This window comes from Miniopterus schreibersii (genome assembly GCF_964146895.1).
Source record: "Miniopterus schreibersii genome assembly, chromosome: 1".
In the NCBI taxonomy this organism is placed as follows: domain Eukaryota; kingdom Metazoa; phylum Chordata; class Mammalia; order Chiroptera; family Miniopteridae; genus Miniopterus; species Miniopterus schreibersii.
The window spans coordinates 75948332-75968585 of NC_138101.1; the positions used below are offsets into that span (position 1 = coordinate 75948332).

At 41.8% G+C, this 20254-nt stretch overlaps 1 pseudogene across 1 annotated transcript; it reads left to right on the forward strand.

Moving 5' to 3' along the window:
- The first annotated feature begins 673 nt into the window (after positions 1 to 673).
- On the forward strand, positions 674 to 11795 carry LOC308566343 (AP-3 complex subunit sigma-1-like; annotated as a pseudogene). Its single transcript has 4 exons — positions 674 to 885; positions 1091 to 1115; positions 11181 to 11443; positions 11516 to 11795. The product of its transcript is annotated as an AP-3 complex subunit sigma-1-like (transcript).
- The last annotated feature ends 8459 nt before the right edge of the window (positions 11796 to 20254 follow it).

Consider the following 20254-nt stretch of genomic DNA (forward strand, 5'->3'; position numbering starts at 1 on the left):
CTTCTGGAGCAGAAATGCTGTCCTGTGGCCTGTGGAGCTACAGGGGCTGGTGGAGTAGCTGCATGTGATTCCAAATGCCCTGCTGGTGCTTTTCTCTCCTGCGCTGGAGAGTGTGTCCCTTCTTCAATTTATTTTTATTTTTATTTTTTATTTTTTTAAAAATATACCTTTATTAATTTCAGAGAGAGGAAGGGAGAGGGAGAGAGAGATGGAAACATCAATGATGAGAGAGTCATTGATCGGCTGCCTCCTGCATGCCCTTGACTGGGGATCGAGCCCGCAACCCGGGCATGTGCCCTGACCGGGAATCGAACCCTGATCTCCTGGATCCTAGGCCGACACTCAACCTCTGAGCCACACCTGGCCGGGCTCAATATTTTTTTATTGTGGCAAAGTACACATAATAAAAAATGTACCATCTTAGCCTTTTTTAAGTGTACAGTTCAGTGACATTAAATACATTCATCATGTTGTGCTCCTGTCACCACCTCCACCTCCATAACTCTATATTTATTAAACCATTACTTCCCCCTCCCCCCAGGGAGTGGTTTGGACCTCATCTTTCTCTTTGGGGTACCCCTTTGTCCACCGATTGGTGATTCTCTGGGTATCTTTCTCTTTCTTTTCATTTGCCCAGGAACAGTCACCTTCAGCTGTATCCTAGCCCAGGAGGATGCCTGAATGTGGAAAGTGTGGCCCTCTTGGGCTGCTCATGGCCAACATTGCTAGTCTATCTCTGTTCCCTGCTGCCTTCCTGGACCTGGAGAAGGCCTCAGAGTGCTCCTGGGATGGGCTTCCAGGAAACCACTACCCATTCTGCGGAGCTGCTCCTGGAAATGAAGCCTCCCTGCCCTTCTACTGGCTTCTGTTTCCAACACCAACCAGGCAAACACACTCCTATTCCCTTATCTCCCACTGCCATTTCACTGCTCCAAATTCCACGTATCTTGGTCGGGATTCTTTCCTCTCTTCTATTTCTCTTCCTTCCTGTCTTCCCAAGCTGACACCATCTCTATAATCTTTGCATTTCTTAAAATCACTTAGCTCTGATATGTTAAACTCTGTACAAATTCTGATCTCCTTATTCCAGGGCCCACTATAAGTCAGATGCTCAGGTATGTGCCTTTGTATAACCATTATGGCAATTTTTTTTAAAATTTGCTATTTTTAAAATTGATTTTAGAAAGAGGGGAAGGGAGAGGGAGAGAGAGAAAGAGAAACATTGATGTGAAAAAGGAACATTGATTGGTTGCCCCTCATTTGCACCCTAGCTGGGGGTTGAACCCACAACCTGGGTATGTGCCCTGACCGTTAATCGAACCCTCAACATTTTGGTGTATGGGATGACACTCCAACCAACTGAGCCACCTAGCCAGGGCCCATTATGGGTGATCTCTAAGGGCATTACAGCTGTTACTAGTTAAGACTAAGTTCTTATAAAAACTGTGTGGACACAAGTCACATACACACAAAAACCTATCTTATTTCTTTAGTGAAGATTTGTTCCACTTCCACTTACAGATTGAAAACCCACTGAAGACAGGACCCTCTCTCCTTTTTATCACCTTGGTTCTCACACACAACACTCAGTGCATGAACTTATTTAATTTTCTTTAAATCCTATGAGACACTTTTGTTATCTCACTTTATTGAAGATTGTCAAGGTCATACAACTATTAAGGGATAGAGCCAGGACTTTACCCAGGTCCAGGTGCAGGACCCTAAAGCCAATCCCCTTGGCTACCACTAACTTTGGAATTTGAAGAGTCATTTTAGTTCAGATGAGGCCACCAAGGCTCCAAGTAATGAGTGGTTTCTCCAAGTTTCATGACACATTTTCCACTTAGATGGGAGCCCAGTCCTCTACTCCTACTCTAGTGTTTTTGATGATAGAAGGATTACTTTTATTTGCCCCTTCTGGGAACTGGCCCCAGGTCTGTCTGACACTGTACAATATAGCATAAAGTCACCAATAATATGTCTGTTGAAGTTGAGTCCCCAGTGTAATTACTTTTAGTCATTGCTCTTTGTTCCAAGTATTCCCTTTAAAGTGAGGTGATGTAACAAATAATGACCTCTCTTTTCAACTTAATGATATGATCCTTTAATCCATTATCTTTAATGATAGTCACACAGAGACAAGGCAGCACCAAAGTATAGAGAACATTTGCTCTCGAGGCTTTTCTTTCCTTTGGGTTACCCAAAGGGGGCGAAGCCCCTGAAAACCTAGTGGGGCGAGTCTTCCCTGGGACTTTGTCTGGAAGTCCTGATCTTGGGAGGACAGTTGACATGGATCTTCTGTTTTGGCTTTTCCTCCTTTCCTTTGGGTGTTGCTTGACCTGAGGTGAAATATGTTGTTTATGAAGGTTGACACTATTAATGAGGAGACCCTTATAGGCATTACCTTTCTGGTTTGGGGGTTGTGAGGTGGCAGTTTAAGCATCAGACAATATAGAGCCGTCACTGGATCAGTTTCCAGTGTGTTTTTTTTCTGTTCTGCTTCCATTTATGGAGAAAGGCAAATAAATGACTTGGAAGGGAAGTATGGGCCCACATGTCCTCCAGCTGGCCTGCCTCATCTAGTGTAGACAGTGATCCTCGGGTTTTTTGAACCTTACATGCATATGCTTCTTCCCACCTCCCTGTCATTATTAGTGGATAACCGCCTTGTTACTTCATTAATTCCCTTCATTCCTAAAGTTATTCTTGGTCCTTCCTTTCCCTCTAGCTAGAAGAAGGAATCAGTTTAGGCCCTTGATAAAGAACACCTTACCCCACTCTGTTCCTTAACATTTCCTGAGGAGTGGAAATTCCTTCCACTCATAAAAAGGAGGACTATAAGGTGATTTGGACCCATCCCCCTGGCCAATGCAAGATGGTTTCCTGCCAACATTCTCTAGGGATTTGCATAAAGCCCTTCCCATATTCCCAACCCAGTCACTGAAATATTAATAGTTACAATTTTTGAGTGTCTGGTATGTACAAGCCATTGCACATTGCACTTTATGTATTGTATTTAATCTTCATCATCATTCTGAAAGTTAGTCATCATGATCTACAAAACAAAGCTCAAATGTAGAAAGATTAAGCCATTTACTCAAATTCACACCATGAGTGCAAAACTGGGTCTCAAAAGGAAGACTCTGGCTTCGGAACCAATGCCTCTCCCATTGGGTCATACAGCAGTGACAATGTGTGACTGGGTGGACAGGAATCCCTGCCCTGTTCTGAATTTATGGGAAGGACCTTATTTTGGTGAGCAGGGCTTCACAGTTGGGTCTCCTAGGGGTGGTGTGACTCGCTTGCCTGTTTACAACACCAGTCCATTTGTTTTGTCTCCAACATGCCATGTCTTGGTTTCAAACGAAGGGGCCAAGGCCAAGTTTTGACTGGGGTATCCCTATACTTTCAAAAAGGAGAGAATTCATGGGCACTCATGAGCTTGGGTGTACCAGTTTGAATGTCAAGGTTTTCAAAGAATTTTCACTAGATTAACCTAAAACCAACTTTATTTTTAAGATAAGTTAGCTGTGGTAACTTAAAGTCTTCAGATGGTCTGGATTGTCAGGACAACACCTATTTGGAGACTACTAGAGGATGAGCTAGAGTAAGACATTTTCTCCCTTGAGGATGCACTGAGAATCCTAGATTGAAGGAGGTTTCGGAGTCCCCTAATCTAATATGCTTATTCCACCTGTGAGAAAACTCAGAGGCAAGGAAGCTAAGTTACTTGCTCAAGTCCAAAAGGGTAATAATTGGCAAAGACAGAAGAACCATGGGGACACCAGGAGACTGGGCTTTCTGTCAATCTATGCTGCTGCCTGGGGTGCCCTTTTTCCATTTTTGTTTCTTCGATAGTCTATATCTTTAAGATTATTATTATTTTTAAAATCCTCACCCTAGGATATTTTGCCCATTGCTTTTCAGAGAGAGCGGAAGGGAGAGAGAGAGAGAGAGAGAGAAACATCAATACGAGAAAGATATATCCATTGGTTGCCTGCGCCCCGACAGGGGTGAGAGATAGAGCCTGCAACCGAGGTACGTGCCCTTGGCTGTACTCGAACCTGGGACCCTTCAGTCTGAGAGCTGACTATAGCTTTAAGATTATTTAATAAAATGTTAATCTTGTTATTGGTAGTAAAATCAACCTCAAAGTCTTGGATATAGTACCCCTCTCCCTCCCCCCCACCCCCTCCCCTGCCAACCAAAAACAATATCTTCACCTTGGTAACCAGCTAAAACAGACTAGAACAGGGAGAATCCAGGACAGGGTGACTAGGGAGTGGCATCTACTATTCCTGCCGCTTTTGGTAAAACAAAATTAATTTCTCCATCTCCATAGACTTTAAATGGCAACTTGCACACAAACAAGATACATTTTCTTTCATTTATAAAAGGGAGAGCTGAAGAAGAGATAAGAGGCCAGACTCCTGGGGCAATATGAATACAGCCTTAGCTAACCAGAACTTTTAGCTGACCAGCAGCCACTCGCCCAACGAGGCTGATAACAAAGCTTTTACTGTCATTGGCACAGTTTATAACAGATGATCATTGCTCTGATGCTCAGTTTAATTTTATTTAAAAAAATCTGATTTTAGGATGAAGCCTTATTTGCTTGGACTTTGCAAGCAGCCTCACGCTGCCTCTTGTGTGTGCGAGACTAGCCTGGTCATAGAAAGTGCTATATGCTGTTTCAGATAGTCCCTGAGTATTGGGATAAAACTTTGTCCTGAGCTGAATTCTGGCTCAAGATTCAGGGTCGTCTTTAGAGTGAGTGTAGTGCCCAGGGCAAGGGGTGTTGCGCTAGCATTCCCTCCACCAAATATTTTTTGAAAGGTAAATATCTTGTTAAAAGAAAGCCAGAGGGAGCTATGAAGGAGATAAACGTAACAGAGGCAAGGCCTGAGGGGTGTTCTGATTATTGGAATGAAGGGTAGGGGTAGAGGTGGAGGCTGTGTTTATGAAAGGGCCTCGGAGGGTTTTTAGCGTAATAGGTGAACTTTCGACCCTGTTTCCCATAACCTTCTTGAAACTTCATCAGCAAGTAAAGTACCAGGGGCTTCATAAAAGCCCAGGTCCACCCAGATGGGAAACAAGGTGACTGACTCTTTTATTTTAACTTACAGATGTGTCCACCATGAGCCAAAACTAAACCTCAAATATTTTCTTTTTAGATAGATAGAGACATGAGAGATACAGTCATGAATTTCCCAGAGACATTTCCTGGAGTACAATCTCTTTAGTAATGGTCAACTCTGGGAGAGCTGACCTCGGGCCTGGTTGGTGAAATTAGATTTGGAAAGAGCTAGGTAATAGTGGCTGAGTTCCATTCTTTATTGAGCATCTCCACTTCTTCAGTTATTGGCACCATCAAAACCCGGGTACCTGCCCTTGACCAGAAATTGAATCCGAGACCGGTGCCCTAACCACTGCTCACCGGCCAGGGCTGGAAGATGTAACATTTAATCTATGATTTCCACTGACCTTTAAATTTTATCTGCTGATTTGGGAACTTAATACTCTGGCCCAGCTGAGGATGTGGTGGGTTTGAGTTCAAAATCTTGTTCTGTCCTAAATAACATGAATTGTTATGAAGCAAAAGAGGAATGGAGAAGGAAAGTTGTTAGGTTGCTTGGGATTTGGAAAAACTAATCATCAGAGAAGCAGTTATTTCTCCTCCTGTCATGGCCCTGAATTCTCTTCCTAACCTGGGATGCATAGATACTCAACCAAAAGGGGCAGGGAGCTGGGTACTGGGCGCTAACTTATTGCTAAGTTGTTAAGTGAAATAGTGTCTATCTTGGGACTCAAATGAATCAAATTGATTCTTCCTTGAGCCTTTGGTTTTTGAAAACAACTTACCAGACAGTGAGGCTGAGCCAACCAGAGCACAGTTTGAGATCCAAATGTTTGATCCCTTATTTATTTCCAATGCACCAGAAAAACAAAAATAGTTCAATGCCCTCTTAAACATAGACTGAAAAGGAAATACTTTTATTTACGTATCTATAGATTTAACTTACTTCCAAAGAAATGGAATCAAATGGTTGTTTTGGCGGTAAATAGACTCAGTCTAAGGATGACCACACCGGGATTCAATACTCTACCCTCGCAGGATAATCACTACTGAAGGGGAAATGGTCGTGTTTGAAATTACTGATGAAGAAATAAAGGTTGATAGAAGACCATATTTGAGACTCTTCAATTCTATGCCCTTCTCAGAGCTTTGGGATGAGTTCATTTATATAAGAAAAGTCCTTTAGTGAAACATTCAAAATAACAAACACCAATCAGACACTGTGCCCATAAGAGGTCTTTTATCTTTAGACCTGGAAGTGCTCTACAGACACTCATTAATCCTTCAGAAAGCTGCTGCCAGCCAGGTACCAGTATCTTCCTTCCCACTGAGAAGGAATGACGGTGTCAGGAAACGTTTCTTTCCCCCAATTTTTCACCTGTGTGTGGTGTGCGGCCATCCTTTCAAATGTACAGTTCCCAAAACCGAGTATAGGAGATGGATCTGGACATTTAAACAAAATGAATACAGATGGAGCCAGAATTCCTTAACATAATAAAAACCGATCAGTGAGAACCTTAAAAGAGTCTGTACTTTCAAATAGCACAAACCACTCTGAGTGAGAGATGCCATATTTTCTAAGGTGTATACAATTTTTCATTGCATAAACTGATTTCATGGCTGGGTTTCTCCTAATGATATATACCCTGCCCGTATACCTCATGGAAAGGCACACATTTGGCTTCATTTCTGCAAAGCCATTAGTGAATTTGGAATCCCACCTCTGTAAACATTTGCACCCTCAGAATGGAGGCAAATATCTCCATGGTGAAACCCTGCCTTCCGTCAGAGTGTTTCACAATGCTTCAGTTTAGAAACCGGCTAATGTATCTTGATGACAGTTTGGTGGGTTGATTAATTTACGTCCCACGTTTCTGCCTCTCCTAGTTAGAGCTTTTTCCTGATTCCCACCTTTTGGGGAAAGAAAGCGCAGATGCGAACTGCCTGAAAGGAGTGGATTGGGGCAGAATTACCCTGGGGCTTGCTGAGGCTGTGAGCGACGGGCTCGCTGCAGGTCAGAAAGAGCCAGGGGCAGCCTGAAGGAGCTGTGCTTCCTGCTGCCCGAACCAGAAACCTGACGGTTGTCCGTCATTCCTCCTCATTCACCTCTAACTGGTCATAAAATCCTGTTGATATCACCCAAAGAACTATCCTAATGGCTTTAGTTCAGACCCTCATCATTTTTTTTCCCCGTAGATTTTTTCAACAGTGTCCTGACAGGTCTCGTTGTCTCTCAACTCAGTCCACTTCCATGATCTCCAAATCGTTGCCAGAATGAGCTTTCTACAGTCCAAATCTGACCATGTCCCTCCCCTGTGAAACTTTCACTAGCTTCCCATGGTCTTCATGATAGCATCCCATCTTCAAAGCATAGGATGTTATCTACCTGGGTCTTCAGTCCAACTCTCACCACTCAGCCTGTGGGCCACGTGTCAGAGCTCCACACTCGAGCGCATCATCCTGTGGCTTTGCTGACACCCCCCTGCCCCCCAAATGGATTCAATTGTCACCTCCTCCAAAAATCCTTCCTGAAAACTGCCCCCCCCCACTCAGATCTGGATGGAAACTCTGTTGACAGCGTTGCTGTACGCTCTTTATTTGCTCCAGCCCCACCCTGCGTTTCCCTGTGTCAAAGCATTTTATCAACCACGGCCATTGCTTCCTTGCCTTCCCCATTGCATGTGAGCTCCTTGAGGGCAAAGAATGGCTTTTCTCCACAGAAAGCAAGAAATATAATGGCACTGAATAAAGTCTGTGAAATTAGTGAATTGAGAATTTAGAATTATATTTATTATTTGCAGAAAAACATTCATAAATTCTTCTAAGGCCACCTTTTTTTTTTTTTTTTTTAATATATCTTTATTGATTTCAGAGAGAGGGAGAGAGAGAGATCAAAACATCAATGATGAGAGAGTGATTGATTGGCTGCCTCCTGCAAGCCTCTGACTGGGGATCGAGCCCGAAACCCGGGCATGTGCCCTGACCGGGAATCGAACCCTGATCGCCTGGATCCTAGGTCGATGCTCAACCGCTGAGCCACGCCCAGCCGGGCTAAGGCCACCTTTTGTCAAGTGCTATGCTGACACATATCTGTAAGAATTCAGCATCCCCAAGCACATTTCCTTAAGTTGTCTGGCTGGCTTACACAGCTTCTGGCTGCCGGGCTCTGAAAGAACAAAGTTTCATTTCCACTGTGAAGCAGCATCCTCAGAGGCTGCAGAAGAGAAAATGATTCAGAAAGGACTCATTAGGTTTTCTTTGGAAACTCCAAAAAGAAAAAAAGTCTTGTTTTGCATTTGGGAGCAGCACTATTTGAATTGGCTGCTGGCTATTTGACTGAAATGATTCTCCTGCAGTCCCTTCTCTGGATGCTTCCAAGTGGGCCTGCTTTACGTCGCCAATATCTCAGAAAGAAACCCTGCAAGTCCATCTCCACTGGACTCTTTCCCTCCTCTGGTTAATTGTCAGACTTGCGGCCTTTCTTTGCTTCCCTTGGACGGGGAGGGATGAAAATGCTCTCTTTAGCCCGTGCGCCGCTGCTAGTCAATGCTCTTGGAAATATTTTTGTGGTCATTTACTGAGATTCCTAAATGGTAAAAGGGTCTCCAGAGGCAAATACTGTTAGGGAACCAGTGAAAGTTATTAGATATGCACATGGAAGGCATTATTTTTTAAATGGAAACAATGTGTTTTTGATGGTATTTGCATGCTATCTAGGGTTTTAAAATTTAAATTTATTTTTATTTTTATTTTTAGGATGTAGCTAATGGCTCCTCATTCCAGATTGCCTTTCATCTCCCTGTCCTCTGTCCTCTAGGTCAACCCACACTGTTCTCAAGCAGGTGGCTCTTCTTTGCAGTGTTTTGCATTAACAACATTCACTAAGAAGGTAGTTCAAGCATCACTTGTTCATGTTTCCCTAAGCATGAGACCACTATGTCACAAGTACAGAAAATATGTATTTTCTATGGCATATCATTCAGTCCAAGCCTTTAAAACAATTAGCCATGGGGCAGCTAATGGGTTGGCCTCCAAAGTTCCTGCTGGTGAGGAAATACTTGGATCCAGGTAGAACTATGATTCCCAAAGACATCCTTCAGGAATCGCACTGTGCTCCTAGGCACTTTCCTGCTCTGAAACCCAGGTACACAAAAAATGCTACACTGCAAGAAAGGAAGACACAATCTTATCTCATTTTTGTTTTTCTGTAGGTGCTGCCTAACATATATGTTAGTGGATAAAAGTGAGTTTTACTCTAAAGTAAATCTCTGGATTCCATCTCCATTTGTAGTGACTACCAGAGTGAACACTGGAAGTTAACTCAGATTAATATCCAAGAAGGGGCTCTACTGCGTTTCAGTCGGTGTCTTAGTTATTTTAGTTGTTTTAGTAATTGAATCAAGTAATTTCATGTAATAAGATTGTTTGATTGCTGATCAGTCTGGAAATTGTCAATTCTGTAGTGCATTAAGGAACTGTGCTAAGAGGCAAACAAATAGATATACTATTTCAAATAAGGAGTTTGGATATTGCAACAAGATTTTTTCACAAGATCCATCAAAGAATGTTATATAGTTATTTTTTAAAGTAATTAAAAAAACTGCACTGAAACGGACACAGAACCAAACACAGATGTTTATTTGCTTAAAATGTAAACTGTCTTCTACATTAAACAAGAGACAGGCTATGAGGTTTTCCATGGAAGCAAAGAAGACACATGTGTAAGACTATGTATTGAAATTATTAGAGTTTTTTTCTATTTAATTTTGAAATTTTGTCCAATAGTCTTGTTAAAACTTCCTAATTATTATGCTTTCTTGCAATAGAGCTGATTCTACACATATCAAAAGAAAGAAATTAGCCAGAAAATTAAAGAAATCTACTCTATTTCCCTGGTTCAGTTTTCTCAGTATTTTAATATTTCAACAAGCTTGTTTCATTTTTTTACAAAAAATATATCTATATTGATTTCAGAGAGAAGAAAGGAGAGGGAGAGAGAGAGAGAAACATCAATGATGAGTCATTGACTGGCTGCCTCCTGCACTCCCCCCACTAGGGATCATGCTCACAAACCCAGGCATGTGCCCTGACCTGGAATCGAACCGCAGTCTCCTGGATCGTAGGCCGATGCTCAACCCCTGAGCCACACCAGGCAGGGCAAGCTTGTTTCATTTTAAAACTTTCAGCTAATTGCCTCAATTTCTTTAGCTTATAGGTACAGGAAAAAACGACAACGAATCTAGGCGATCATTGAATAATAGGATCAATAATTGGGTCCATTTGTCGCACGCTTACCATTTCTCTGGGCTAAGTGATTTTCACGCATCAGCTCATTAAAACCTCACAATAGCATCGCAAACTTCGGATTTGCCCACGTTCACCAGTTTCTAAATGAAGGAATCAGGACTCAGTCCCAAGCCCTTCTTACTCTAACACATGTGATCTTTACCAGTAGGCTAATTTGGGAACCAAAAGGAATCTCCATAATCATCTAGTTCCACCTTTTTTGCCAGTGAAAACATGGAGACGTTAAAAATCAATGGCTCTGTGGGACGATGCACCTCATTCGTCTTCCAGTGTTGTATCTGGACCCCAGGCTGCTCTGCTCCTGTTTGGATACAAAAGTCCATCCGCTTTTCCTACTGCTGGGCTTCTTTTGTCAATATGCCATTGTGACTTTCAGAGCCACAGGGCCTCCTGTGGAAAGTATGGCTAACTGACTGGGCCGAGTGAGTGAGCTGGAGGGGTGGGAGTCTGTGGCACTCACTGTGGCATCTGAGCTGATGCTTGAAGTTTTCTATCAAGACTCTGCCATAAAGTTAGCATCATGATATTCTCCCAAGGGGTATTGCTGGAAAGAGCATAGACTCTCGGCTGTGCTTTCCTACACGGTGGTCAGTGTCTACATGTCACTGCCCAGCACTTGAAATGTGCCCAGTATGAACTGAGCTGTGCCTCAAGTGTAAAATACACACCAGATTTCAGACTTAGCACAACAACGAAAAGAATGTAAAATAGTTCTCTTTTACCTTGATTACAAGTCGAAACAACATTTGGTATACATTGGGATAAATAAAGTATATTATTAAAAATAATTTTAAAGGCGATCCCCATCTTCAACAACCTTGGGAAACCGCGACTCTCTAAGTCCTACCAGCCTTACAGCGAAGACACACAACAAACACAACATCCAGTCATCAGGGAGACGTTCCTTTGGTATCTAAGAGAGATGAAACTGTTTGTACTTTCCTAGAAGGAGGATTATTAACCGGAGAATCTGACAACAAACTGATGTACAGACATTGTATTTTTGTCTTCTCCTTGGATTCTTCAGAAGGTGAACTTGGCATTTTAGATCTACTTCAAGTATTTGTTTAAACATTAGACAAGTGTTTTGAAAATGTCTGTGAACTCGATTTAATTTTCCATGTAGACAAGGTTCACAATATTCTTGCAGAAATGGTGATGGCGGATGGTATTGGAGACCAATATGAATGAGATTGTTACACAAATTGATGCACAAAATAAAACTAGAGAAATCTGGTAGGACTGGGAGGCTGGCTTAGGGGTAGCTCCAGCCCATGCTCTATCAGCTATAAAGAATATAAATCTTCCTGAGATCCCAAGAAATATTAACATTGGTGACATTGGTATAAAAGTGCCAAACCTGCTCTTTTTTATTTTTATTTTTGTTTTTAAAATGTATCTTTATTGTTGAAAGTATTACAGATGCCCCCTTTTCCTCCCCCATTGACACCCTCCACCCACTCCTGCCCCCCACCCCCAACCAGCCAGGCCTTCACCACACTATTGCCTGTGTCCATAGGTTATGCATATATGCATATGTTCTTTGGTTAATCTCCGTGCGAGCCCCCCCCCCCCCCCGCCTCCTTCCCTCTGAGATTCATCCTTCTGTTTCATGCTTCCATGTCTCTGGAGCGATTTTTGTTAGGTTCCACATATAAGTGAGATCATGTGATACTTGTCTTTCTTTGACTGGCTTATTTTGCTTAGCATAATGCTCTCAAAACCTGCTCTCTCTCCTTTTTAATTTATCTTTATTGTTGAAAGTATTACAGATGTCCCCTTTTCTTCCCATTGACCCCTTCTATCTCACACCCACCCCCAGGCCTTCACCACACTATTGTCTGTGTCCAAGGGTTATGCATATGTGCATATAAATTCTCTAGTTAATCCCCGCCCACCCCCATCCCCAGCCCCTACCCTTCCTTCTGAGATTCGTCAGTCTGTTCCATGCTTCCACGTCTTTGGATTTTGTTAGGTTCCACATATAAGTGAGATCAGGTGATACTTGTCTCTCTCTCTGACTGGCTTATTTCGCTTAGCATGATACTCTCAAAACCTGCTCTCTTTTAAATAAAAAAATTTAAAAGGCCGCTCCCAGGTAAAATCCACTGGGAAAAGTCAACTAAGTTTACCATGCGGTTGTTTACCAAAAATAGAGGAGGAGAGTCTTAACTTTTGCTCTTGGATTTAAGTCAGGGTACTGTATAGAGGTTGTGTAAAATTTGTATGGCAGTTGAATGTCGTTTTTCTTATTCAGTGATTTTGAAGAAATTGAGCACTTCCAGTGTGATTTTTTTTTTCTTTTCTAAACTGCGTTCCTATGTCCACCTAAGGCATGCCTCTATGTATTGGCTACAACAGAATTTCAGTGTTCCACACATTTCTTTAAATTACGTATAACCCAAAATATTGGTGTTTTGTATGGAGCACAAGTGCAGCATGCCTCAATTTTTTCTGTTATTTGTCACAATTGTTATTTAAAGAACCAGGTATGTATTGCATGAAAACATTACAACCTTTCCCTCTTAGTTTAAATAAACTCCAGGGTAACTGGATTTCTTTTTTTTTTTTTTTTAATTTATCTTTATTGTTGAGAGTATTACAGGTATACCATTTCCCCCCGCAACTGGCCCCCTCCACTTTGCTCCCACCCCCTCCCCAGGCCTTCACCCTGTTATTGACTATGTCCATGGGTTATGCATATATGCATATAATTTCTTTGGTTAATCTCTTCCCACCCTCCACCCCCCTTCCCTCTTTCCTCTGAAATATGATCGTCTGTTGCATGTGTCAGTGTCTCTGCATCTATTTTGTTCATCAGATTCTTTTGTTCATTAGCTTCTTCTTAAAGAAGACCCTTCAACACTTCCTGTAGTGCTGGTCTGGTGGTGATGAACTCCTTCAGCTTTTTCTTATCTGTGAAGCTCTTTATTTGACCTTCAATCTAAATGATAGCTTTGCTGGGTAGAGCAGTCTTGGTTGTAGTTCCATGTTTTTCATCACTTTGAATATTTCTTGCCACTCCCTTCTGGCCTGCAAGGTTTCTGTTGAGAAATCAGCTGATAGTCATATGTGTGCTCCCTTGTAGGTAACTAATTGCTTTTCTCTTGCTGCTTTTAAGATTCTCTCTTTGTCTTTAACCTTTGGCATTTTAATGATGATGTGTCTTGCTGTGGGCCTCTTTGGGTTCCTCTTCTTTGGGACTCTCTGTGCTTCCTGGACTTGAAAGTCGATATCTTTCCCCACGTGGGGGAAGTTTTCTGTAATTATTTTTTCAAATAGGTTTTCAATTCCTTGGTCTCTTTCTGCCTCTTCTTTCTGCCAATAATACGAGGGTTGGGCCTCTTGAAGTTGTCCCAGAGGCTCCTTATACTATTTTCATATTTCTGGATTCTTTTTTCTTTTTGCTCTTCTGGTTGGGTGTTTTTTGTTTCTTCATGTTCCAAATTGCTCATTTTATTCTCAGCGTTCTCTACTCTACTGTTGATTCCTTGTAAATTATTCTTCATTTCAGTTCCTGTAGCCTTCATTTCAAATTGGTACTTTATTATGTTATAGATTTTCTCAGTTATTTCCCTAATCATCTGCTTAAACATCCTTATAACCAAAATTCTGAACTCTCTATCTGTTAGCTTGCTTGGATCTATTTCATTTAGTTCCTCTTCTAGAGATTTCTTCTGTTTTTTCCTTTGTGACATGTTTCTTTGCCTCCACATTTTGGCTGCTTCCAGGTGTTTGTTTCTATGTATTAGGTAGAGCTGCTATGTCTCCTGGAATTTGTACAGTGGCTTTCTGTAGTAGGTGTCCTGTAGGGACCAGTGGCTCAGCCTCCCCAGTCACCTGAGCCGGGCCTTCTAGGTGCTCCCCTGTGTGGGCTGTGTGCACTGTCCTGTTGTAGTTGAGCCTTGGTTGCTGTTGGCATCCCTGGGAGGAACTGACCCTCAGGCCAATCAGCTGTGAGGACCAGCTGCAACTACAGCCAAAGAGGTACTGTGCTGGAGACACCCCTGTGGAGTAGGATTTACTTCAGTGGAGCTTTGGTTCACCAAGTGCGCCCCTTGAGTGTGTCACTCGTGGCTGTGGTAGGGTTGTAATCCAGCGTGGTCGAGTCTGACCACCAGGTGCACTGTCTCTGGGGCCTCCCCGGAGGTTCAAAGGCAGGCTGTGCCAGTGCCTTGCCCAGGACCACCCAGCATGAGCTACACAGCAAAACGTAGTTGGCTGCTACTTGTGCTGGGCTTGGCGGTGTTCAGGAGAGGCCAAGCTATGAGCCAATGCAGGCTGCTGTTAGTGCCAGGCCTGGGGCCGCTTATTAAGCCATATGGGGCCGCTGCTGCTTGTTTGAGAGATTTTAGGAAAGTCCTAAGCATGAGGCTGGAGAGGCCACTTGCACAGAAAAGCCCCTGGAAATGGCCTGGATGAGCTGCAGGTGGGGAGGGGCGGGGCCTCCGGGAATCACGGGGCGGGGCCAAAGGTGTGAGTCAGGTGCTGGCGATTCAAATATGGCGCCTGCCTGCCGGCTGTGTGCGGGGAGGACTCACCAAAGGAGCCATGGCCTCTGCCAGCTCTTCTGTCTGGGAGGAAGCTGCTCCTTCACCTCTCGCCCTGATGTCAGGCAGGTTAGTTCCTCCCCGAGTGTCCCAGGTCCTTTCCAGCTGCTGCCCGGCGCTGGGCTCAGAGGGAGCGTCCGGGTGAGTCCGCGCCGGGCCCTTTAGAGGAGCTGCTGGGGCTCCCGCAGCCTCCCCGACCCTCAGGGACAGTCCTGGCTGGTTTCACAGCCCGGAGTTGTGGGGACGTCTCTTCCCGGCCTGGAGCCCTGGGCTGGGGGCCTGCTGTGGGGCTGGGACCCCTCGCTCCTCTGGGAAACCCTCACCGCCGAGATTCCCTCCCGGGTTTCAACCTCGGCACCGGGTGTGGGCCCGCGGCCGGGTCTCTGCGATCCAGCCCCGATCCGCCCGCGTCTCCGCCCCTCCTCCCGGTCTCGATGCTTCTTCAGCTCCCTGGTTGTGGGGCTTCTGTTCAGCCAGATCTCAGGAGGCTCTGAGTGACGGTGGTTCTGTATTTTAGTTGTAATTTTGGTGTGGTTTCGGGAGGCGGCTGGTGCAGCTGTTACCTACGCAGCCATCTTGTTTTTTCGACCTAGAGTCTTATTTCTAGGGTAACTGGATTTCTAAAACACCTTTCTGTTTGTCTGATGTCTATTTTAGCAATATATATATTTTTAAGACCCTCTGTCTCAACAAAGTAAATAAAAGTATATTTTATCATTGTTAAAAAATAAAATAAAATAATTTCACCTGTTCCTTTTGCCCATTAAAAAGAAAGCAACTCTGAGAAAATTTAAAATTACATGCGTGGCTCTCATTATATCTACAGACCATTCTGCTCCAGAAGTACACACTCTGGTTTGCATTTCACCTCTGCTGCTTCCCAGCTGGATGATTGGGTAAGTTGTTTATCTATCCCGTGTCTCAGTTTCCCTATTTGAAAATCCGTGGACAATAATAGAGATGCCATAATAGAGTTAATATTTGCAAAATGCTCAGGACTCAGTGGGTTCATGATAGACACTCCATTAAGTGTGTGGTAAATAAGTTGTGTCATTTTTAGGGAGAGAAATAATTGCTTTCAAATCCTGCTCTTGATGACTTCTCTGACTTAGATTTTCTTAATCAAATGGTGTAACTGGCGTCACTCTGGGGACTATAAGGACTCAAGCTGGAAAAGCATAGCTCTCAATGCCTGAGCTGACACTGGTCTGCAATCTCTTCAGAGTCCATTGGTCAGCACAAGCACACAAGAAAATCTCCAAGTTTGTTTAGGACAGTTGGCTCCTTTGGGTAGCAAAATACTAAGAGGATACAGAGCAGGGAGAGCCCAGGAGAGTGTACATGGGCAGAAAAGCAGCAGGTTTCTGTGTGGGCAAGAAGTTAGTGAACCAGGGAAAACAGTCCAAGGCAGACTGACAGAAACCTTGACCTCGAGCTCTCACTTACCAGCTGGGAACATGACCTAGGACTGCTTCTGGAGTCCTGAATCATCACATAATCAATCCACAAGGTATTTATTGAGTAACTGGTAGGTATTCAGGCGTAGAGACTTTCCAGGCTCAGCCAGAAGAGTCTTGAGAACAAAATTGAAAGCATTATCCACACTTAGCCAAAAATAAAAGTTTTTTTTCCCTTGAACATTTTGTGTGATTCAAGTTATCCTAAAATTAGAGAAGGTCCAGGGGTGGCCAAATATAAATACTGAGGTATAATTTTGGTTATATTTGCCCCACTAGTCATGGGAACCTATTTCTGTAGTTTGAGACAGCAACACTAGAGTATTTGGGTTGTGTTGTGGATAGTCTATGTGATAGTGCAGGTATAGTCTCATTTTTTCTTTTAAGAGATGAGTGGGGAAACATTTTGTCATTTGAAAAAATATAGAATTCACTTATATAATTTCTATAACTTTTCCCAATAATTACAATAAATATCAAAATTGTAGAGTTATTTTTTAGCTGTGTGTGTGTGTGCATGCACGCAAGAGAGGGAAAGAGAGATAGACACATAAACATTAAGAAAGACTGGAATGAGAAAGAAATGTATTATTTTAAAAAATAAGATCAGAGTTTGAAATATTTCATACAGATGTTTATCAAATCAAGCAATGTAATGTATTTATTTCAAAGAATGTACCTGTATTAAGAATACTTTTTCAAATTCTGCCATTCTAGACCATGTCTGCATAAGGCACTTCATGAGAAACATTAGCTATTGCATTAGGAAACTAGAACAGCAGCCTTTTGTAACCTATTGCTGTGGAGTGAGAATGTCTGGTCTAGAGAAGAAGGGGAAATTTTTCTTATAGTGTTGCCTTGCCTTTCTGCCTTTACCCTTTCTCTTGTCACCTCCCATTACTAGTATCATTATTTAGAAAACTATTACTCATCAAGTGTTGAGAAGTTTGTATACACACAAATACTGTAAATCTTTCCATATGATAAATGGTTTGGTGCTGTCAGAATATCAGTGAATGTTTGTGTTTCTCTTGTACACCCAAGAAGGTGATTTGGTGCTGTGAATCACAGGCTTGTATTCAGATTTAAGCTTTGCTGTTTTTCATTAATACAAGCTTTACCAATTAAAACAATGCTTGATTCTTATATAATTTATATACATATAATTGATTCACATATAATTTATATACTTGAAGTATTCAATTCAGTGCAACTGCCACCACTATCTAATCTCAGAATGTTTTTATCACCCCAAAGAGAAAACCCATGCCCATTTGCTGTCAATCTCCCTTCTCAACCCCCATTCCCACCCCTTGGAAATCACACATTTATTTTCTGATTTTACCCATGCTTAACATTTCATGTGAATGGAATCATACAATATGTGAGCCTTTGTGACTGGCTCCATTCGCTTAGCATGCCATTTTCAAGGTGTATTCATGTTGTAGCATGAACCAGTACTTCTTTCCTTATGGAACAATAATATTTCATTACATTTTCATTTCTGTTTACCTTAAAGTATTTTCTAATGTATCTTTTGATTTCGTCTATGACACGTTGGTAATTAAGGAATGTGCTGTTTATTTTCCACCTATTGTGCATTCACCAAATTTCATTTTAATTTAATTCTGTTGTTATCCAAGAACAAGTTTTTAAATGATTTAATCATTTAAAACATATTGAGGCATGTTTAATGGTCTAATATGTAATCTTGACTTAGGCATCAAGTGACTTAAAATCTGGTCTTACCTCCAACACTATTATGGTGTGGAGTGTGTAAAACTTTTAATGTTTCTTAGCCTCAGTTTTCCCAGATGTTGTGGTTTGAATTTGAGATCTAAGTTTCTATAATTAAGAACAAATATATGTTTTCTTGTTTTCTAGAAGCCTTTTGTTTAGCTTTAGTAGAACAGGAAAAGATCTTTCCCCAAATTGTCAAAACCATGCTTTCTTATGAGGAAGCATAATTTCCTCTTCTTATATTTTTATTATATTTCATCTTGCAGTGCCCCATATTCATTATATTTATGTCTATTTGATGGCATCCACTGTGGCTAAGTATACCAAACCTCATGAAGAGTGTGGCAGCGTATTTTTAAGCAAAGCATATTAGATGTGTCTCCAGTAATCTATAAATACACTTAGTATGTTTTATTTTAATTACAATCAATTTAGAATTGATTGTGGTCCTTTCTTCTCTCAAAAGTAGCTTTGACATATGTTGGGTAAAGGAGACATTTTCCTAAATATCATGTTTTTATCAAATGAATATATTTAGACATCTGCAAACTCCAAAATGTTTATATATTCTGCTTTTAGTTTTAGTTTCTCCTGATCTTGAAAATAAAACTGTAAAATCTGATGTTATATCTAGAAAGGTCACCTTTAAATAAAAATATCGTTTGAATCTGTCTAAAAAAAAAGTAAAATATAGAACTATTAAGATCATTATTAGGATCAAATCATGAAGCACTTATCTGTTCATCAAACTCATTCTGCTAGCTTCTTTCAGGTACACAGTAGGTGCTCAATAGATGCTGGTCAAATAAACTAATGCATGAGCTGTTTTGGTAAAAGTGATTTTGCTTGGACATGGTCTTTGCCTGAAAATATTGGAAAACATAAAACTGGAAGCAATATAAAGGAAATAGCAGAAAATGGCACAAAGATATGTAAAGTATGTATCAAATTTAGAAATTAATTTTTTTTTTTTTTAAAAAAGCATTCACATTAAACCTAAGTCCAGAGGAAGTGCAAATTTTATAATGGCAAGTTCGGGACTAACCCCCAGAAGAGACAGAGTACAAGTGGGGGCAATTTGCTAGCTTTCCCCCAGCCCCTTTCTGGAGGGGTTGGAATTTTAGGAACTTCTTAAATAAACATCCAGTTCACATTATTTTAATTTCTGACCTGGTGACTGATTTACAAGAATTGGGTCAGGTTGTCCTGCCATTGACTTTTCTCCTTAGATATACACATTTCTCTTCTCTCACTGGCTCTTCTCTTGATCAGATGTGAGTCCTCTGTTTTCACTCTAGCACATCTGTTGAATGTCTACTCTCCTCATGCTGTGTCCTGCTCTCTGTTTTGAAGAGTTTTGTGTCGGTCAGTGGTCATTCAGATTTCATGTGTGCTAACATGTGGTAATAACCACACTTGAAATTTACACAGTACCCTATCTCTGAGGAGATCAAGTACTTTTATGGACAGTGCCTTGTTAATCTTCCACCCATTGCTGTCGAATAAATGGGAAACAGCTATTGCTACCCTTGTCTTACACATGAGGAAACAGGAGTGCAGGGAGGTGCAATGATTGACTTCATTTTGCAAGTACACAGTGGGCTCCGAGAGGAGCCATGAGCGTTCTTGGTTCAATTGTTAGGTTCTTTGGACTTTCTAGGTGAACAGTCTTTTTTGGTAAAGCTATGTAGAGACAGAAACATCAGCGTTTGTTTGCCTTTTTTCTCCCCATTAGATTTATACTGAATTTTTTGTAGTATTTGGCTTATTGCCTTAGGTGGTGTTTATTTTTCAGTGGAGTTGTTTATAGTATGGGCTTGGACTTGAAAACTGTTGAGACTTGAGCAAGTCGCTTGTCAAGGGAGAGTAAATGGCTAAAAGCTACTTTTGGGTTTGGAGAGATCTCTGAGAAAAAGTGGGACCCTTAATCAGAAAGTGATTGAATGGAGAGACAGGGATGACTGAAATAGTGTCCCGTGTTCCTTACGTCTTTATGTTTCTTGGACTGGTAGTAGCACTTTGGGGTGGATTTCATTGGGCGAATTCCCATGTGGATGAGATATTTAGTAGAAAACTGTGTTCCTGGGATTTCTGTTGGCAACAGTCAGCCGCTTATCAGACTA